Raw genomic sequence first — 19,853 nt, 5'->3', positions numbered from 1 at the left:
ATGCAAACAGAATCAATATAGTTTGGTATAGACTCCAATGAAGACAGGTATTAAAGCTAGCCATAGCTTGCTTTCCAAACTGTTCTTCATCCTGCAGATTAGAGACCATTTAAAACCCGACAATAAAACATAACCTGTCACACGGAAGAAGCAGAGACAGACGTGGGAGAGAAGATACTAATGGAAGGAGTGGTCAGCTAACCGAGAGGGACAACTTAAGACTTGAGAATGGCAAGAACTTGAGAAAAACACAGGAGTCTTAGTCTTTGGTTCCTGGCAAAAGGAGGCTAAGAAAGGCTTAGGAGGCCAAAGCAGGTCTGCTTAGGCAATGACTCAAACTGGCTAAGAGCAGACACACTTCAAAGGGTATGAACAATTTTTAGCTGGAAAACGGAAGTAAGATCTGTTCAGAGAAATGGTGTCAGGCCCAAGAGTAATGTTTAAATCAAGATATCTGGGTTCAAGGAGAGCTAAACTAGATGGAGAAACAAAATAGGGACATCAGGAGACAAAAGAGATCGTCACCATCTTTGAAGCCATTATGGACACTGAGAACTCATTCTTATAGGGTTTTTCTATAAGGAAAGCAGTTTTGCTCATTTAAAGAAGCAATGTGAGACTATATGCTTACATTTTTCCTTAATATGTTTTATTTTAGGAAAATCCAGTCCAATTTTGGTGCTGTCTCAAGTTTGTTTACCGCTATTAATCAACATAATGTTGATGTCAAATAATTAATATGTGTCTATATTTCTCCATACATGCTTTTTGCATAATATGAAATTATTCATGGACATTTGCAGTGTATTTCCTGTTTAGGGCACCATACATTCATTCACCCAACAAATATTAATTGAGTGCACACTCTTCCTAAGCTTTGTTGTAACAGCTGGGTGTGTAGAGGTGAATAACGCAGACTTGACCTCTGTTCTCATGGAACACATTCCAGTTGAGAGATGTGAACATTAAATAAATAAACAAGATGGTAACAAATGCTAGGCAGAGGCTTGGAACAATGAGATGTGACAGTGACCAAGTGGCTACTTGGGGTGGTCAGGAAAGATCTTTGAAGTGGTGGCATTCAACCTGCATCCTGAATTATAAGCAAGAGCCAGCTGGAATGAGTGCTCGGTATCTAGGTGAAGGACAGAGACAAAGCAGGGGTTTAGTGATCTGATACCTTGGAAAATGTTTGGGAAAACCACAGGTGTTTGAGTGTAATCTCATGTGTACTGTGAGCCCCTCTTTTCAGAAGCATCTCTAAAAGAAAAAAAATGCCCAGGGGGACATTTTTTCAAAGTTTCGAATCTTCTCTAACAGGGCAGCATGAAGAACTACCAGTCACTTGAAAGAAAAACGTAGATTTCTGCAGAGGAAAAGAGATGAAGCCATCAGGTTTTACTGTACAAGCTGAGCTTCACGGGTGAATTTGGTACGTGCTACATCCCCCGCATGCCTGAATGAAATAAATGAGAAATGCAGGAGATGAAGGTACAAATCCAATTTCCTTTTTGCAACAAGACAGAGTCAGTAAGTCTTTGCCACTTTCTTCATTTGGAAACTCATCCATATTTTATCTCCTTTCATAAGCAATGTTTAGATAAACCCCGTGAATAATGGGCCTGAAAGGAAATTTTAAAGGTCATCTTATGTATACCCCTTGCTTCATGCCCACCCAAGAAGCAGTCTACTCTTCTGTCAGGTTTTGTTTTGGATGATGTTTGTTTTTTCCAGGGTGGGGGGAGTGGGATAGGGAAGAGAGCAATGAAGAGCGTGTTTGCCTTAAAAGCACAAGCAGGGTTATTTTTAATGTAGGTGCCCTCCCCTCCCTGTAATGCCAGGGGCAGAGTATTCTCCGAACGCCTTATACACTTACTTTCAGCTCTAAATGTATTTGTGCAAATCTCATGAATCATCAAGGCTTTTGAAAATATTTATAGGGAGAGAAACTCTACCCTTTTCATTAGAGTGAGTAAAACTCACATTTGTATCTCGCTATTGTTTAAGGAGAACAATGGATGGGTGGATGAAAGAGAATGTCAGCTGGATCAACAAACAGCTGTTCCAACAAGAAGTCCTGCTATCCTACACAGTAGAGCCATATTAATTGCTGCTTTCCCTGGATTCTCTAAAGATGCTCGATGGATACACAGTACACTATTTAACTAAATTGAACTGAAATGAGACTTTCATCACGTTGGCTGCCTCAATTCCAGAAAGCAAGCTGTGGGTCTTTATAGCTTTCTTTACTTGATCTCCCAGAAAGATGCTACCTCCTTCCAAGACAGTATATTCTAGTGTTTTTTGTTTTTTTTTTCTTTTTATGATTTAATTAAAACCTCTGCAGTTGCAACATATCTCAGTGTCCTCCTATCCAGGCTTTGATGAAATCAGGGACTCCGATTTTGCATATAAGTGTATATCTCTTATGCTACTCATAGTCTCTTGCGATATTATTTTCTCTAAGCCAAAGAAATTAAATATCTTCTGAAGGCAGAGTGGTATTCAGTAAAGGGAAGAAGATAGACTCAGTTCTGGATGAGAATCTTGGCTCTACCATGGACTAATTGTATGGGCAACTTATTTATATAATTGTGAAACCCAGTTTACTCAACTTTCTCAAAGGTTGTTGTGAGAGTCAAATGTGACAGTGCATAAAAATCATTTACAGCAACATGCCTAATATATACTATATGACAAGTTTTATTACTGACTACCCACTGTTTTTTCTCTTATTAATAGTTTTCCAAATTTTTGTCTGCTGATTAAGTAATGTAATATAAATATAGGTTCAGTTATCTAAGAGCTATAAATAATGCAAAAAAGATATTTTCATTGCTTTATATATCTAAATACTTCATTAACAATAAAATATGAATATTGTGAATTCATATTTGCTTATGATCCAAAATGACCCACAAATCATTTTTCTGGGGAATCTTCTCAAAGACTGTCCTGTAAGACATTATTATTATTATTATTATTTTACTTTACATAGTAATTACAAACAGCATTCAATTATATCTTCACATTTCTCAAATTCCTACGTTATTTAAAATATAAATCTTTCTCTATTTCTTCAATAATAATGCTGCCAGCATTCTGTCATCAAAATTATAAATGAAAAACAGTAAGTAGGACCATTATAAGTACCAATTTCAGGGGTAGAACACAATATAGCCTATGCACACAATGCCTGAAAATATACTTTCAAGTTTTCTTGTACTTATGAGTCATGCCATGACTTTTTTTTTTTTTTTTTAGGTCACTTATAATGTGCCAGGCAAGAAACTTGAATGACATATTCTGGTAGACTTCAATTTAAAGACTAAGAAAAATAATGCAAGCATGTAATTATAACACTACTTGGCAAATGTTAAAGCAGATGAACAAGCAAAGTGTCAGGAAACAGTTGAGCCGGGGTATTGGAAGGATCTAGATAAAGCCTGGTATAATGACTGGGTTACTAGCCACAGGACCCTAGGCTATCAATCCATATCTGTGTGGTCGTCAGTCTCATCATTAGTAAAGTGGAGATCTTATGTCAGGAAAGGACAGCCCTGGGATTTCATGGTCTGGTATGGAATCCCTTTCTTTCCAGAGATCACAGGTCTCTGATAACAGAAGGGAATTTCAGACAGCTATTACCCTACATGTTTTGAATCGTCTGAGTCTCTAGTCTCTGACCTTAGGATCAAGTACAAATTCTCTACCATGATTTAACAGCTCTCTACTACCCTCTTCAGTGTATCTCTCCTGCCTTATTATTCGCACTTTCCCCAAATGAAGGGGCAAAAGCACTCTCATCAAGAGAAGAGCATATGCAAATAAAGTCTCAGATATATGAAAACTCATGGCATATTAAGGAATATGTGGAGAAGAACTGAGATGAAATATCAAGATAAAGAAAACCATTTGATAGGCAACAGAAAAGTAAAGGAAGAACTCAGTTTCTCTGTTTTGTTATGTGTTGGACAGAATCGAGAACTCATGAGATTATTTTTTTTGGAGGATCACTCTGATGGTGGTGAGGAAGGTGGGCTAAAAGGGTTAACGGGGAGGCCGAGAGGTCAGAGAGTCAACTATGGAAGCATTTCGGGGGAGGCAAGACAATGACCTGATAAAAGTCTAAGCTACATTCATCTCCTTATCATGGGGTCAAATAAGAATGTTTAGGCAATTATGTGCAACCACCATATTAATTTTATAATCTGTCACTAGAATATTACTTAGAAATACAGGACTGAGGGGACCCTGATAATCTAATTCCTCCAACTTCCCATGTCATGTTTCGGGTTCAGTGTTGACAGCCTGAATTCACTATTCAAATTTCCAAATATGACACATAATCTGACTAAGTCTTTTTTAAAGAATCCTTTTAACTATTACATTAACTTGGAGAGTCCTGCTCCAGCCAATCTCTTGACGATGACACAGAATCCCATTACACTATAACTCTCAGCTCAAGTTTAAATGCCATGCACTTTGCCAGCAAATTGCCTACATAACGCCTCAGAAACCAACCCTAGTTTTAACCCCACTGCAGTCTATTGTGGAGGCGCTGTTAGCCTTTCAGAGTGGATGACTATTACGTGCCACGGGACTCCAGAACCTGGGGCTTCTCTCACAGGTACAGAAACATCACCTAAAGTCTGCTGTATTCAAGGCTTTGTCAGTTGCTGATAAAGCTAAGAGGATATAAAGATCATCTCAGCCATTTCACTCCCCCTGAAGTAATAGTCAAACATTATCTGACAATAGGCTACGGGGATTAGACCGCGGATGGCCTGCTGGGATAGTCCACCTTAGCCCTGGCACGGCCAGATGTCTTTCTGCAGCCTAACTGCAGTGGTGTCAGAACATTGCCTGAGTCTACTAAGATTTACCAAGATATTTACTCTGCTTTCTATGAAAATAAAAGCCTTCTTTTTTAACCTTTCCCCCTAGTTACCTGACATTTTCTCCCAATAAAGCACCTATGCATTTCACAGGAACAAATGTCGATTTAACATCTTCCACTACTAACCTTCCCAACAGCTATAAATGTTTGGCAGCGCGTAACGTAAACATTTCAGCAGCGCGGAGCGTGTTTTCTCGAGGAGCGATCGGTGGAAGTGGGAAGGAGACAACACACTTCCCAGTGATCAGTCTGTACCTAACTGCCTGCCCCTCTCGCTCCGTTTTCCCCTTCCCCTTCTGGGGTGTTGCCATGGTGCCAAATTACATGTGCTGTAAGTGCTGCTGTTTACAATTTAAAATAAAGTATCTACCTCTTATAGAAAATCTAGGGGGAAATATAGAAAAGTAGAGGAGAGAGCACAAGAGAAAAAACTAATCTCTAATAAGTCAATAATCACTGCTTTCCATACAGTGTTTTTTTTCCCCTATGAATACAAATTTGGAATTTTGCTGGATATTTTATTTGTTTTGTTTTTAGAGTTTTGCATTGGTTGGATCCATTCTAACTTGTTATACTCAGGAATCTTTAGGTTGCACGTGACAAAAATCCAAATTGAAATAACAGAAGAAAAGAAAGATTAGGAAAAAAGAAGAAGAAAAATGTATTCATATAACTTAGAAGGACAGGGGTAGATCAGCTGTTTTTCTCAATTATTACAAATAGGAAACATTCCTAAAATGTGGCAAGAAGAAAGAGTTTTGACGTCCTCCCAACTTAGGACCTCAGAGTAATGGGGACATGCTGACTCCCAGGGACGATTCTGGCTGACCACGGATCAGTCGCTATGGGGGGCAGATCCCCCTCCCGCTGAGAACTTTAAAAAACTGGAGAAGAACAATTTCCCAAAGAAAGGTGAGCTGCTGATCTGAAATGCACAGGTAGGAAGAATAGTGGATAGTCCAAAGGAGAGTGTTTTCTAATGTTAAGGATCACTCACCTTCCGTCAAGTAAGAATATTCCTCATCTTAGGAAAATGGAGTAGCTGGACTTCATGAGGTGCATTTCAAAGCACACCTCTGTCCCTCATCAGAGATTTTTATTTATCTCTTCTTGCTACTTCTGTGACTCTGCATTAGTGAGCCAATACCACTGATAAAGATGTTGCACTTCTCAAGTGTGTTGGGTACAAAAAAGATTAAGGGTCAATTGTTCATCCACGAGTAATGAATCAAAATTTAGCTACATGTGGTCTGTTGTTGGAGTTTTCGATTGTCTCCATTCTTTTACCATTTTAAATAACGCTACTTGGAACATTAAGGGTTTTCTAGATTTAGAATTACATAAGACCAATTCCTAGAAGTAAAATTACCACTTCAAAGGGTATATAGTTCATTTTAAGACCCTGGTCCAAGCTCCCTGAAATGTTTTAAAGATTGCAGGTTTCTGATGCTGGCTGAAGCAGCTGGTTGATTTCAGGATTAATTGTCCAGTGGTCTGCTTGCATCAGCTCTTACATTTACAGTTGTTAGCACTGAGCACAGTGCCTTGCATATAAAATGCATGCAACAAATGTTTCTCAACCATGAACAAGAAGATGCTGATGCTGAGAGTACAGGGATTTTCCTAAGTAATCTGTATTTAGGATGAAGCCATGAAGAGGAAATTCATTTTAAACACAAGCAGGACACTGAAGACAAACGACTGAGAGAGGCAAGTAACTCACCTCATTCATTAAAGCAACACTTTTCAACCGGTGTGCCGCAAGATTTTTGAAAACATGCAATACCTGACTAGTCAGGGGCACTGACCTCTCTTCCCTTAGATTGCCAAATAAAAAAATGACAACAGCCAACACAACAATAGCCGTCCAGGGTGAATAAATCAAAATTATACCGATTTTTTTTTTGTCAGATCGGCAAAAAATAGAATGTCTTTTTTGGTGTGCCGCCGAATTTCAGTAATTTGTTTTTGGGTGCCATAAGATCAGAAAAGGTTGAAAATCGCTGTTTTAAAATATAAAGGGTAATTTGAGTTTCACTGGCCTGTCTGCTGTTTGCAGGAGTTAAACTTCTCTGTATGTCCAAAAAAGATTAAGCAAACCAGTGTTTATGCAAAGAAGCCACATGGAGCATATAATAGAAAGAGCTCCAGGGGAGGTTTTTTACCTCTCCAAGGATTGGTTTCCTTATTTGATCCATGGAGTTGAGAACCTGCCATGGCTTCCTCTCACGGCTATAAGGAATGAATAGTCTAGTGGATGAGGAAGTTCTTTGCAAATTGTAAAACTCGGCACAGATAAATGGTCCTTACCAATATTATTGCAAGTTCAGAGGAGTTGCTCTTAAATAATTTGACCTTGTAGATCTCTTTGTAGAGATCAAGTTACAATGCCTCTCTCCCAAAAAATGCACATACTTAAAAACAATTATATACAATTTCAGAGAGTTTATGAAAGTCCAAAACTCAGGGATGCATGGATCACAGGTTGAGAATTTGGGGTCTCGCCTATTATAATATTTTAAAATCATAAGCTATTTCAAGTGTCAAAAGTCCAGAAAACTGTACTCCTGGATACTGGACATATTTACTACAGATATTTTATGAAATGTATCACAACAAATAGAGCCAAGTCTAACTGTGCCAGTTCATTCTAGAATGTTTTATGCAAATAAAATCTAAAATGTTCTCCCTGCTCACAGCCCATTTACCCTCTAGTCAGATAGACATACATGAAAAAAAAAGAGGGCCAAATAGGATGTGGTAAGTATAGATGATTATAATACAGGAAGATCACTGAGGGAGCTAAGCCAGCCAGAAAACCACCTTGGAAGAGTTTCATGTGAGGTGTTTTTAGCAAAGGACAAAGGTATGTGGGTAAGAGATGGCTGGCACCCAACGGAAGTCGGGAAACATATGTTCCCTGTTATGTCCAGGCATTATGCTGAGTCACGTAATATCAGTAAATTAGACATGCTTGTTAATCTTAAAGAGCTCCTGCTATAGAGAAAAAACACAAATAAAGAGAATGTGCTAAGATAAAGCATGCTACTTTTTCTGGGAGGGTGCAAACATGTTTTCCAGAAGAAGTGTCTTTGGAGATTGGTTTTGAAGTGTAAATAGAATTTAAGTAGTGATAATAGCATCTGTAAAGAAACAGCGATCGGAACCATGCTCTTATTACTGGAGCATAATGGGGGTACACGGCAAATGATTATTTTCAGTCAAGTTTGGAAAATAATACTGGAAGTAAAACATATTCAGCGAGGGGTTTGAAGCTGTGGAAGGATATCATCAGTTTGAAATCATTCCTTGGATGGCAGTGTGGACTCCTTAAACGGAGTCTGAAGCAAGAAAACTATTAGGAGGCCGCGTAGGAACTCAACACAAGACGTCATGGCTCTCTCTCTAGCTCAATCCTCGGTTCACTTGTTCTTGCTTTATTTCAGTGGAGATGATCAAAGCGCATCTCATTTCTTTCTCCGATCTCCTCACATCTCATTTCTTTCTCTGATGTCCTTTGGCCTTCATAAACTCAACCTGTATCCCAAAGCCTTGATCTTAAGCGCTATTTGCCTGAGTTTCTGTTTGGTCTCCTCGGGTTTTCTGATGTGAATCTTTCAAGTTCCGGAGCCCCAGCGGGAGATGCAAGCGTTTACGGATAACACTGGGCCAAGTCCTTTATAATCTGTGCACTCATTTCATGGCTCAACATTCTGCTTACATTCACTGCTTCAACAGCTAATCAAAAATGATGACACACAGTCAACCAGTTCTGTCATTTATTCATGCAACAAATGTTGCTTGCTTGCCCATTACATGCAGGGCACTCTACTAAGCACATGAGACACAAAGAGGAATGAAAATAGAGGTCTATGCCTTTCTGGAGTTCAGAGTGTAGGAGTGGGGGTAGCATAAAATAGACAAAAATGCCCCCCCAAAATGTACTGGATTTTAGAATAGAAGGAATTTAAATATTTTGGGAGCACAGAGCATGGAATTATCTAATGCTGATCTGTGGGATCAAGAAAGGCTTCGCAGAGAAGGTGACATTGAAATTGAAGTAATACTAGAAAGTTTCCAAGCCTGAGGGGATGTGGTGGGGGAGGGGAGCCGAAGGGGATATGGTGGGGAGGGGAGCAATGCCTATGCTTGCTGTTCTCTGGTATACTTGGGTTTATCATCTTCTTTCATTTTAGTTTACCCCTGATCTCTTTAAACTTTTCTCCAGACACTTAAATTTTATTATCCTTTTTTACTTCATAGTTTTAAGTCACAGCTAGGTAGAACTACAGATATTTCTCTGGATTTAAACCAGGAGAATTCTACAAACTTGCCCAGGTTCACGTGAACATTCTATAACTATTGTCTGAGCCTCGCTTTGGAAACCAAACCTGAAACCAGATGATTTTCACGTGGTTTCAAGTTTCACCATCAACAATTCACAGGATACCAGGCCCAATTCATGTATAATATAAGCAGGTGTAAAATTTCAGCCACAAGTCACTATGGACATATGTTGGACGGACCTTGAACTTGGCTTCCCCAAAATGATTTGAGCCTCCACAGAGAAATATTTCCATTTGTCATCCCTGCGAGTATTCTCCCCTCCAACACATACACCCCTTACCACTGGTCTGATTGCGAAAATAACACTTCCGGATTTGCAAAACTCAGACAGCAGATGCACCATCTCCGAACTGACAGCCTGGCATGTCGAGGCATAACAGTGGCCAGCCACAAAGCTTAGTGAAAACTAACACAACGTTTTAGAATAATGGGAGATGATGAAATGGATCTGCAATGAGGACTTAATATGTGATTTTAAAAACCACTAACATATGAGGAAACTTTCCAACTTACAACAGTGTGGAAAGTAATGCAATAATATGTTTCATTAGAAAGTACTTCAGGATGTATTAATGTAAGCACTTAGCAAGTCTCTCAAACATACCATTCAAGGAGCATATAGATTTTTTCAAACATATCCATTTCCACTTAGGTTGTTCTCTAGCTGATTGCTCTAAATGCAAGGGAACTTCTACAAGCCCTTTTATTTTATGTACATTAAATACAAATCTCTTGATCCCATCTTGTTTTAATATTTTTAAATGGGGGGGGGGGGACTTGAATCTCTGTTTCTTCATATAAGCTGTGCACATTAGCCTGGTTCTGAAGGTATCTTTCCTTTTTGAATCATTGTAAAACAGTAATTTCACACTATATTCTTTCCCTCTGGTTCTCTGGGGAGCTCAATTTACTTTAAATATAAAAGGGCAAAAAATTTCATCAGATAATAAATCTATAGTTAACCTGGAAAGACTTAGGTTTAACTAGTCTCCTTGGCAATGTTTGCATTCAGCTGTTCTAACATAGGGAGCGACATGTGAGAGCCAAATAGAGAAACAGAATGCAAGACCCAGGGTGGAAAAGGAAAGGAAAAGGAAAAAGAAAGGGGGAAAGGGCTTGTTTGATTAAATAAAAACAAGAGGCAAGTGCAACAATCTTTAGAAGTTTTATCAAGACTAAGTACCACAGGTGAGTTGGGGAAACGACAGAGAGGCAAACAAAAAATGAGAAAAGGTTGCCATTGTAAAAGGGAGCATAGGCTTATCAGCAATTGGCAGAGCGCATCGGAAAGTGAACCAGGAGGCCTGGCTCCCTCCCAGCACGAGGACCATCAGCAAAATTCACACTGAGAGGAGAGGCCGCCCTGAAGGAGGCAGCAGAACCCCACAGGAGCCTGTGAGCTGCAGCAGCAGGACTGGCCCTTACTTTAGGGTTACTGACTTGGGTGAACACTCAAATCCCCTGAGAAGAAGCTCTTTGTAACAATTCATATGCTGGTCACTAATTTGAAAATCTACTTCTCATTCTAAAATGCAGAACATTCCCAGACACGAATCTGTGTGTGTGTGTGTGTGTGTGTGTGTGTGTGTGTGTTATAACACCTAAAGTAATTCTCTCACTAGCCATGGTTAAAAACAATTCTTCACCTTCGGCATTTGCGATATCCTTAATTTTCATTAGCGCCACTGCAGTCCTTCTGCAGATCCATACCAGCCCCTGGATGCTGTGAAATGCTCGTCTTTGTCCACAGGTGAGTTTGTCTCCTAGACCTGCTGTAACAGACTGAGTGCCCCGGAGCAGCAGAAAGGTATTGCCTCACCGTTCTGGGAGCCTAGAAAGCTGAGAGCAAGGTATTGGCAAGGCTGGATCCTTCTGACAGCTGTGAGGGGGTCTGCCCCATGGCTCTCTCTCCTAGCTTCTGTCGGTTTGCTGGCAATCTTTGCATTCCTTGGCTTGTGGCATCGTAACTCCAGTCTTCACGTGGTGCTCTCCCTATGTGTCGCTCTGTGTCCAAATTTGCCCTTCTCGAAGGACACAGTCATATTGGACGAGGGCCCACCCTCACAACCTAACTTAATCCTCTGCTAAGACCCTATTTCCAAATAATGTTACATTCACAGGTACTAGGAAGAGGGGCACACAATTCAACCCATAACAGTAGTTCCTTTATTCGTTTAGGCAATACGTATTTAAAGTTCAAAGTCCATGAGCTAGGAACTGTCTTAGGCAATGAGTGTGCCAAAATTAACAGCACAACTTCAAGCTAATTACCTTTTCTGTAAGATGTTGATAATAGTATACGTTAGAATAATGAACACATTATATTCCTGAGAAGTAGCTTATTCATTAATTCATTCGTTGATCATTTCTATCACATAGAATATCGTGTTAGGAGCCTCATACAAAGAGATAAAGCACAGTTCCTGCCTTCAGGATGCTTATACTCCAGTAGGGAACACACACGCACACTGAGTAACAGGTTAGAAAAGACAGATGTGTGTTGTGGGAAGCAAGGGAAGCACGGAAGAAGGGCAGCCACAAGCTGCTTTCAAAAGGAGAGGATACTCAGAATGTAGCATGAAAATTGGGTCAGGGGCCAAAGGATGAATGATGTTTTAGGCATTAAAAAAAAAAAAAAGCATGTGCACAAGCAAGGAGACAAGAAAAAGGCATGAAATGTTGGAAGAACTGTAAGTAAACATGTGGATGCTGGGATGTGGCAGGAACAGGGGCTCTCTGCAGTGTCTTGGAGTTCGCCCTCCATCCCAGAGTTCACGGAGACGAAAGAGATTTCAGAAAACTCGTCTGGAGAACAGTGTGGATAACAGGATGGAGGAAGGCAAGGCTGATGCTCGAAGAGAGCTGGGAGTGAGAACCTGCAATGAAACTGGGCGATGAAGCAGATAGCAGAGGGAGGCGGAGCTTCAGGAGATACCGGGAGCTCAAATGTACAAGTGACCAATTAAGCATAGGAAGAATTTCTTCCAAAAGCAAGAAAGAGTTCATCTTATAGTATTTTTATTTATTTATTTATTTAGTTAGTTAGTTATCTATTTATCTATTTATTTTTAGAGAGAAACATCGAAGAGGTGCCTCCTGCACGCCCCCTACTGGGGACCTAACCTGCAACCCTGGCATGTGCCCTGACTGGGAATCGAACTGGGACGTCTCAGTCCATGGGAGGATGCTCAATCCACTGAGCTGTACCAGCCTGGCAAGAGCTCATCTTTTATTTTCTTTTTTATCCTCACCCAAGGACATGTTTCCATTTTTTGTTCACATAGAGTGGGAGGGAGAGAGAGGAAGAGAGAGAGAGAGAGAAACATCGACGTGAAAGGGACACATTGAGAGGCTGCCACTCGCACAACCAACCAGGGCCGGGGACAAACTGCAACCGAAGTACATGCCCTTAGCGGGAACTGAACCCGGGTCTCTCTGGACCATAGGCTGACGATCTAACCGCTGAGCCAAACTAGCCAGGGCAAGAGCTCATCTTTTAAAATTCAGTCCTACATTGTATCAAGAAAGCTTTCTGTCTGGCTGGTGTGGCTCAGTGGTTGAGTGTCAACCCATGCACCAAGAGGTCGCAGATTTGATTCCCAGTTGGGACACATGCCCAGGTTGGGGCTGGATCCCCAGTGTGGGGCATGCAGGAGGTGGCCAATCGATGTTCTCTCCCATTGATGTTTCTAGCTCTCTCTCCTCATTTCCTCTCTCTCTAAAAATCAATAAAGAAAAAAAAAATTTTTTAAAAAGAAGAAAACTTTCCAATTTGTTTTCCTATACTCTATTCCCATCCTACCTTTTATACCTCTATTCTTATGAACTTTGTGTATACGTTTTTGCAAACTGTATACCCTTACACCCAGCACAATGATTTAATTACTATAGCTACTCAAAAAATGTTGATGGAATGAATGAATTTATGTATTTGATATACTTTTCACCCATATTACATAAGTTTGGCAATTTAGACAGTTTACATGAAGCAGGTAGGTAAATACATACATACATCTACACATACATGTAAACTGCATTACCAAAGCTGCAATTATCTGGGAAATTTAATCATTTTAGCCAAATGTAGCATCCCTCTCTCTTGTATTTGATCAAACTTAATCAGTTTTGCACTCAGTACTTATTGTTAACGCTGGAAATAGTTACAGCAAGACTGCTGACTCCCAGTTTTTAGCCCTTATACCTTGTCCAGCTGGAATGCAGGACTAGGTTATTTGTATTACAAATGAAAGCAGCAGAACTATTCTCCCTTTTTCATTTATCTTTTCCTAGCACACCATCCAGGAAAAGTGGCTTCATGCAATTCCCTACATGTCCAGAGTAGTTGGGTTTTTCATCTGTTAATGAAGTTAGTTGCTGAAGAAACTACTACAACATTCTTTCCATGATTAATGCGGGAAGCACAAGCAACCTGGCTTCTCCAAACTTTGGTTCCAACGGCATTACAGGAACCTATGAATGAAACAAAAATGTTTTGAAACCCAAGTCTCTTTAATAGCCTAAGCAATCATCAGTAAATTGCAGACTTTACAGGTATCATTTTCAGTAAGGGTCAGGGAAATTCATTCATTAGAATTACGGAAGATAAAAATTTAAATGTCTCTGTAATATTTATAGGAAAAGTGTCATCAGTATAAAGCGGCCTTAAATCACATTCATTCATTATTAAGCACGCCTCTACATTTCTGAGTGAAGGTTCTAATGGGATGAAATCTCCTCTGTTGCGGTAACATCATGACTATTTATAGCCAAGTTGTCTTTGGTTATGGAAGTGCCTTTTTAGGTTGGGTATTAAAGTAGGTTTTCCCTTTGAAGGAAGACATCTACTTTAAATGAAAGTAATCCATTACTTAGTAAACAGGGGAGTCCACTAAAACTGAAAACATCAACTAATTATAATTATATAATGCCTGGCGTGCAAGCCCGGTGCTACAGTTTGTCTGAAGTCCAGGGTTATTGAGTTTTATTTTGTTTTGTTTTTAAGATCTAGGGTTCCACTTTCTATTTTAAAATGGGAAAGGAAAAACAAAAAAACAAAAAAACACAGACCAGAGATTCTGGCTTGCATCAGAAAATCAGGTTAAATGTGTTTTCCCTTTACTATTAAGCACTCTTGAGGTCAAGTAGACCATTTCTCTTTATACCATTACAGATCAATTATCATCCTATTAATGTTAATTTCCTTTCCACACATACCTGAGCTTTTGACAGTAATAGCTCTCTCATAACTATCACTAATAAATTGAGAACGCACTGTTAAAACACACAGAGCTGAAGACACACCAATGTATCTGTTCATTTTCTATTCACAAATGGTATCACCTATGTAATTATTTGCTATTCAATTTGCAAAATTGTGCCTTTTGCTAAGAAAGCCTCGGGGCGCATCCACATCATTAATTATGATATGTAAAATATTTAAAGCCAGTGACAGCGCTATGGAAACATAAGAAGAAAAACGCAGCAGGAGCAGGGCTTAAAAATAGCGATAGGCAGCATTCTGGGCCCGCACTTCCCTGCCCCAATTACACAGATAACTCAGGCATGAATAAGAATAATTGAGTCATGCCTCCACTTTGTTCTGAAGTTGTAGATCTGGCCAAATACCAGCATCCATCAGGGCTGATGAGAATCTTCTTTTAAATATGCCCAGAGGTTAGCCAATGATGAGTGAAAAGAGTAATGAAATGTACCCTCAACAATTGGTAGGAAACATTCAATTTTATACTATAGGCATTTATTCAAAGTATAACTTCATTTATTAGACCAAGTTAGCAGTATCCACTAAATTTTTATCTCGTACAAGAGTGTAAGAGCCAGCAGCCCAATCAAAGAAATTTCAAAAAGTGTAACTATAAAGGGAGGAAAAGTCAAAATGACAGGTCAGACTATAATGAAAAAAAAGGGGAGGGAGGACGGGAACCAGAGGACCTAACCCATAAACTTTGAAGACTCGGGATTGATAGAGGTTAGACAAAACCCTAATGAAGCTTTTGGAGGAGGTTGATCGATTTGGATTCTAATGATTTTATTTCAAATGATCAGTGGCTCAGAACTCGAGCCCTGTGGGCCCTCTACCAAAGAGGAGTGGGTGCAACAGCCTGGCCACGTTGTCTTGGAATAGGGCCCATAGGGGGTGACCTAAGGAACAAAGCCAAGGAAGGTACAACTAAAATCTCCTTTTGCTTTGTGACCTTTTCTGAAAACTAAAGCACAACCACTCTCTTGCACTAACTCTTCACCTTTTACACTGAAAGGTGCTCAAAACTAAGTTAACAGGAATTTTTTTTCTTTATTAATTTTACAGAGAGAGGAAGGGAGAGGGAGAGAGAGATAGAAACATCGATGAGAGAGAACATTGAATGGCTGCCTCCTGCACACCTCCCACTGGGGATCGGGCTCACAACCTGGACATGTGCCCTGACTGGGAATCAAACTGTTGACCTCTTGGTGCATGGGTCAGCGTGCAACCACTAAGCCACACCGGCCGGGTGCTAACAGGAATTTTTATAAAACCAAAAGCAGTTTTGTCAAAGTGAGAATTACAATGAGGGGATAAACATTTATATGCATCATGCATAGCCAGGGCCTGAACATCAGAATCTTAACGCATCCCCACAGAAACCCTGAGAGGTGGATCTCACACATGAGGAGCTCATCAGGATAATGAGGAGATTTAGATTTATTAAAATTGGATTCCAGTGCTCACTATGTTTAAAGCAGTACTTTTTATAAAAATTAGTTGTCTTCATCTATCTAATATCTGATACCAGATTTTTATTGGCAGTTGTTCCCCTGGCAAGGGGTCACTCAAACATCCTAATTCAGTCATTAAAACTCAGAACTCAGTGTGTTAGTATTCACTGCATTTACCGTCGGTTTTGCACCCCAGCTGCCGGGCCGGTGTGAGCAAGCGCCCCAGGCACACAGACGCTCGGGTCTCCGCCCACCTTGCTCCTCCCCTTCTGTGAAAGCACCTGCCAGCCTCCCGCACGCATCCCGGTATTTAGTGCCGCATCCCGATACCGAGACACGTCTGTTGGGATGTTGTTATCCCTTTTAAACACTCTTTCTCTAGAATGAGCTTTCTCCAGCATCTATTCTTCTCTTTCACTAAGAGGTCCTTCTCTTCGTTGTTCAAGGCTCCGCCATTGATTTTGCAGCTAGTACTTCGCAGCCCTCGGAAGCCAGGAGCTTCGCTGGAGAATTAGGAACAGAGTCGGGCATGCAGATCACAGGCCCTGAGCTCCCACGTTACATAACAGAGAACCGAGAATCCGCGAAGGCTGAGGACTCTGTGCTGTCACATTATTTATGCTTCTCCCAGGGCAAATTTGTATACACTTAAGTAAAATAGAAAGTTCCAGAATTTTATTTCTATACCGATGTGAAACTGCAGACTGGTGACTACATCACCTTCCTCCCCCTGTTTTCCTCTCCATTTGGAATTAGTTCTTCACCTGAATACTTCCCTACATAAACATTACAAAGTTAGTGCATTCTTTAGACTGTGTTATTGTTGTTGGTTTCTTTGTTCTTCTTCTTCTTTTTTTTTTTTTAATTTAAAAATGAAATCATAGCACACTAAGTCTGGGAACCATGTGTTCTAGATAACAAAGAACAAACACTTCTAACTCGGGGTACACCGCGTCACAGCTATGACCCAAAATACACAATCACAAAGCGTGTTCAACAAAACCCACCCTTGTTCACTAGATTATATTACGTGTGAGCCATAAATCCTGAAATCATTTTTTTCATTTAATGTTGGGAAAGTTTAGATGAAAGCTGTGTATTCACTACAGAGATCTTATGTACTCCAACCATGTAACTGGGGCCTTTCCTTCTTTTCTAGTGGTCACGCTGTTGGTCAGACTGATTCAGACTTGGGTATTTGTCAGCTCTCATATTGGCACTTACAGGAAGTATTCATTCTCAGGTTACAGAGCGCAGCCTCACCACTGGCAACCGAAATGGTTCTGCAGAAGGCAGGGTTTCTTCCACCTACCAGCTCCTTGGAGTCTCTTTCAGGTAGAAGAGGGTTGGCCAGGGGCAGGTGTATTTAACTCACACCCTGAAGTCATGCTTGATGTCTTCAAGTGAAAACCTCTGCAGATTTCACGGGGTGCCCCTGAGACTCCTCGGTAAACAATAGCTTCCTTGGTAAAAATGCAGTCCGAGCCCAGCCAGTGTGGCTCAGTGGATTGAACATCACACCGTGGACTGAGAGGTCCTGGTTCAATTCCTGGTCAGTGCGGGCTCAATCCCCAGTAGGGGGCGTGAAGGAGGCAGCTGATCATCTATCTCTCCCTTCCTCTCTCTGTAAAAAAAGAAAAAAAAAAATGCAGTCAGAGAACACAGGCATCAGAGCCTAATGAGAGGTACAAAAGGGTTCAGGGCAGCTGGCGCCAACCACGTAATAGGTGCACCAGAAAGGGAACGGAGCCTGACACGCCAGCTGGAGAGCAAAAGGCTGTGAAAAAGCCTGGGGAGGGTGAGAGAGGGCTGATGGCAAGCTGTAGATAGACTGGAAGTGAATAATGTGGTGCTTTTGACAGTATGAGCATCAAAGGACCAACAGTCCCGTGTGCATAGTGAAGCTTTCAGAAAGGCCACCTGTTTGGAAATGCTGTCTGGAAATGGTTTCAGTCTTCCACAGGTATGAGTAAAAGCCTTAAAAGTTGGCACCGACTGAACTCTTTTCAAAGAGCTTTCCCAGTTTGGCCAAAGTCAATTAGAATGAACAATTTCTCTCAAGGAAAAGCTAATTTGAGGAAATTGGGAAGAATCTAGGCAACACAGGAAAAAAAAAAAAAAAAAAATATATATATATATATATATATACCTTTCTCTGTACATATACACTTACGCACACACACATATACACCCCCTATAAATATTCATGAGACTTGAGAACTAGAAAGTCAATTAATGTTTATGTTTTTATTAATATTTTAGGCAAAGAAATAGTTTGTATTTTGATGTTAAAGGTGTTTTATATCTTTTGAAAACCATCCTTTCCTTTTTCATCACATGATATCAAAATACCAGCCACTCTTTTAAAAGCAACTGCCCTGTTGATTCAATTTAAAACATTTTTCTGGCAATGGCTGGCTTGGCTCAGCAGTTAGAGCGTCGGCCGGCGGATCGAAGAGTCCTGGGTTTGGTTCCCACTAAGGGCACATACCTCTGATGCAGTTTGTCCCCGCCCCGTTTGGGGTTGTGTGGGTGGCAACCAGTTGATGTGTCTCTCTCACATCAATGTTTCTCTCTCTCTCTTCCTCCTTCTCTCCCTCCCACTCAATCTGAAGATAAATGCAAACATGTCCTTGAGAGGAGATAAAAAATTGTTTTCTGCTTATTCTTTATCAGAAGTGATTATAAAATCTACTATAAAAATAAGATATTCTCCCTAAATTCCATGCCATATATATATGCATAATATCTTTGACAAATTATTTAAATTTGCAAATTCACATCTCCAAATAGAACAGCAGTATATTCAGTCTTCCTCATAACTTTCATTTCAGGTTTAATAATAAAAAAAAAAAAAAGCAAAAAAACAGTAGGCGTATGTCTACAATTATAATTTTTACCACTGTGAAAAGTCACGTTGACCCTGATTATTTTTAGCCCACTCTTTTCCAGTGTATCCAAAGAAAATCCTAAGGCACTCTAGTAAACTTTTGACATGAATGTCATAAAGAACCCTTTCAAAATCCAGTTTTCATATTAAATAAGGAAATTCTAATTTTCTAATACTGTAACTTTATATTATAGGCCTAGCATGCTTTCATCAGTGTTCTGGTTTCTACCTTAGCCAGGAAAAGAAATACACTGAAATCAGAGAAAAAGTAAGTCAATGATCATTATCAATTTAGCTATCCCCAGAGTCATGAGGATTGAATGAATAACCTATGAAAACACCTTCTATAATGTTGAGCATATTGAAGGTATTCAATAATTTCCCTCCGCATTATCCTCTTTCTACAACACTTTCTATATGTATATTACCTGAGGCAGCATATTCTAGGTTAAGATTATTAACTTTTGTATCAGAGAAACCTGAATTCAAAACTCGATTCTGCCAAATGACCTTTGGCAAGCACTTAATCTCTTTGAGGCTAACCTTTAATTTCCCTACCTGTGAAATGGGAATAATACTGCTTACTGCTTGGAGTTTTCATGATTATTTAATGAAATAATACACTAAAAGTCCCTAACCCAGGCACTGGCCCAAGGTAGATACTCAATGAGCTATGCCTATTATTTTTGTCTTTGTTTCTTCCCCCAATGCCACTGAGGTCATGGTCTGCATTTTTGCCTGCAGGAAACTAAGGGCAAATAAGTTTAGGGACCACTCGGTTGCTAGAGAGAGGATGAGGAAGACAAGAACTGGCATCTTTTGACCCCTGGCTAAGCCACTTTTTTCCCAGTGGAGTGATGCAAACATGTGTAGTCTAGATGCATAGAAATAATTGGGACTGCATTCTCTTTTGCTAGAAAAACCAATAGACTCCAGGACATTAAATAAAGAGCCTGAAATATATTTACCACATTAAGACATTGTGTTCAATAGGTGACTCAC

Source organism: Molossus molossus, unplaced genomic scaffold (genome assembly GCF_014108415.1).
Source record: "Molossus molossus isolate mMolMol1 unplaced genomic scaffold, mMolMol1.p scaffold_m16_p_13, whole genome shotgun sequence".
NCBI lineage: Eukaryota > Metazoa > Chordata > Mammalia > Chiroptera > Molossidae > Molossus > Molossus molossus.
The sequence above is the reverse complement of the archived record's forward strand: the minus strand, read 5'-3'. Positions refer to the sequence as shown.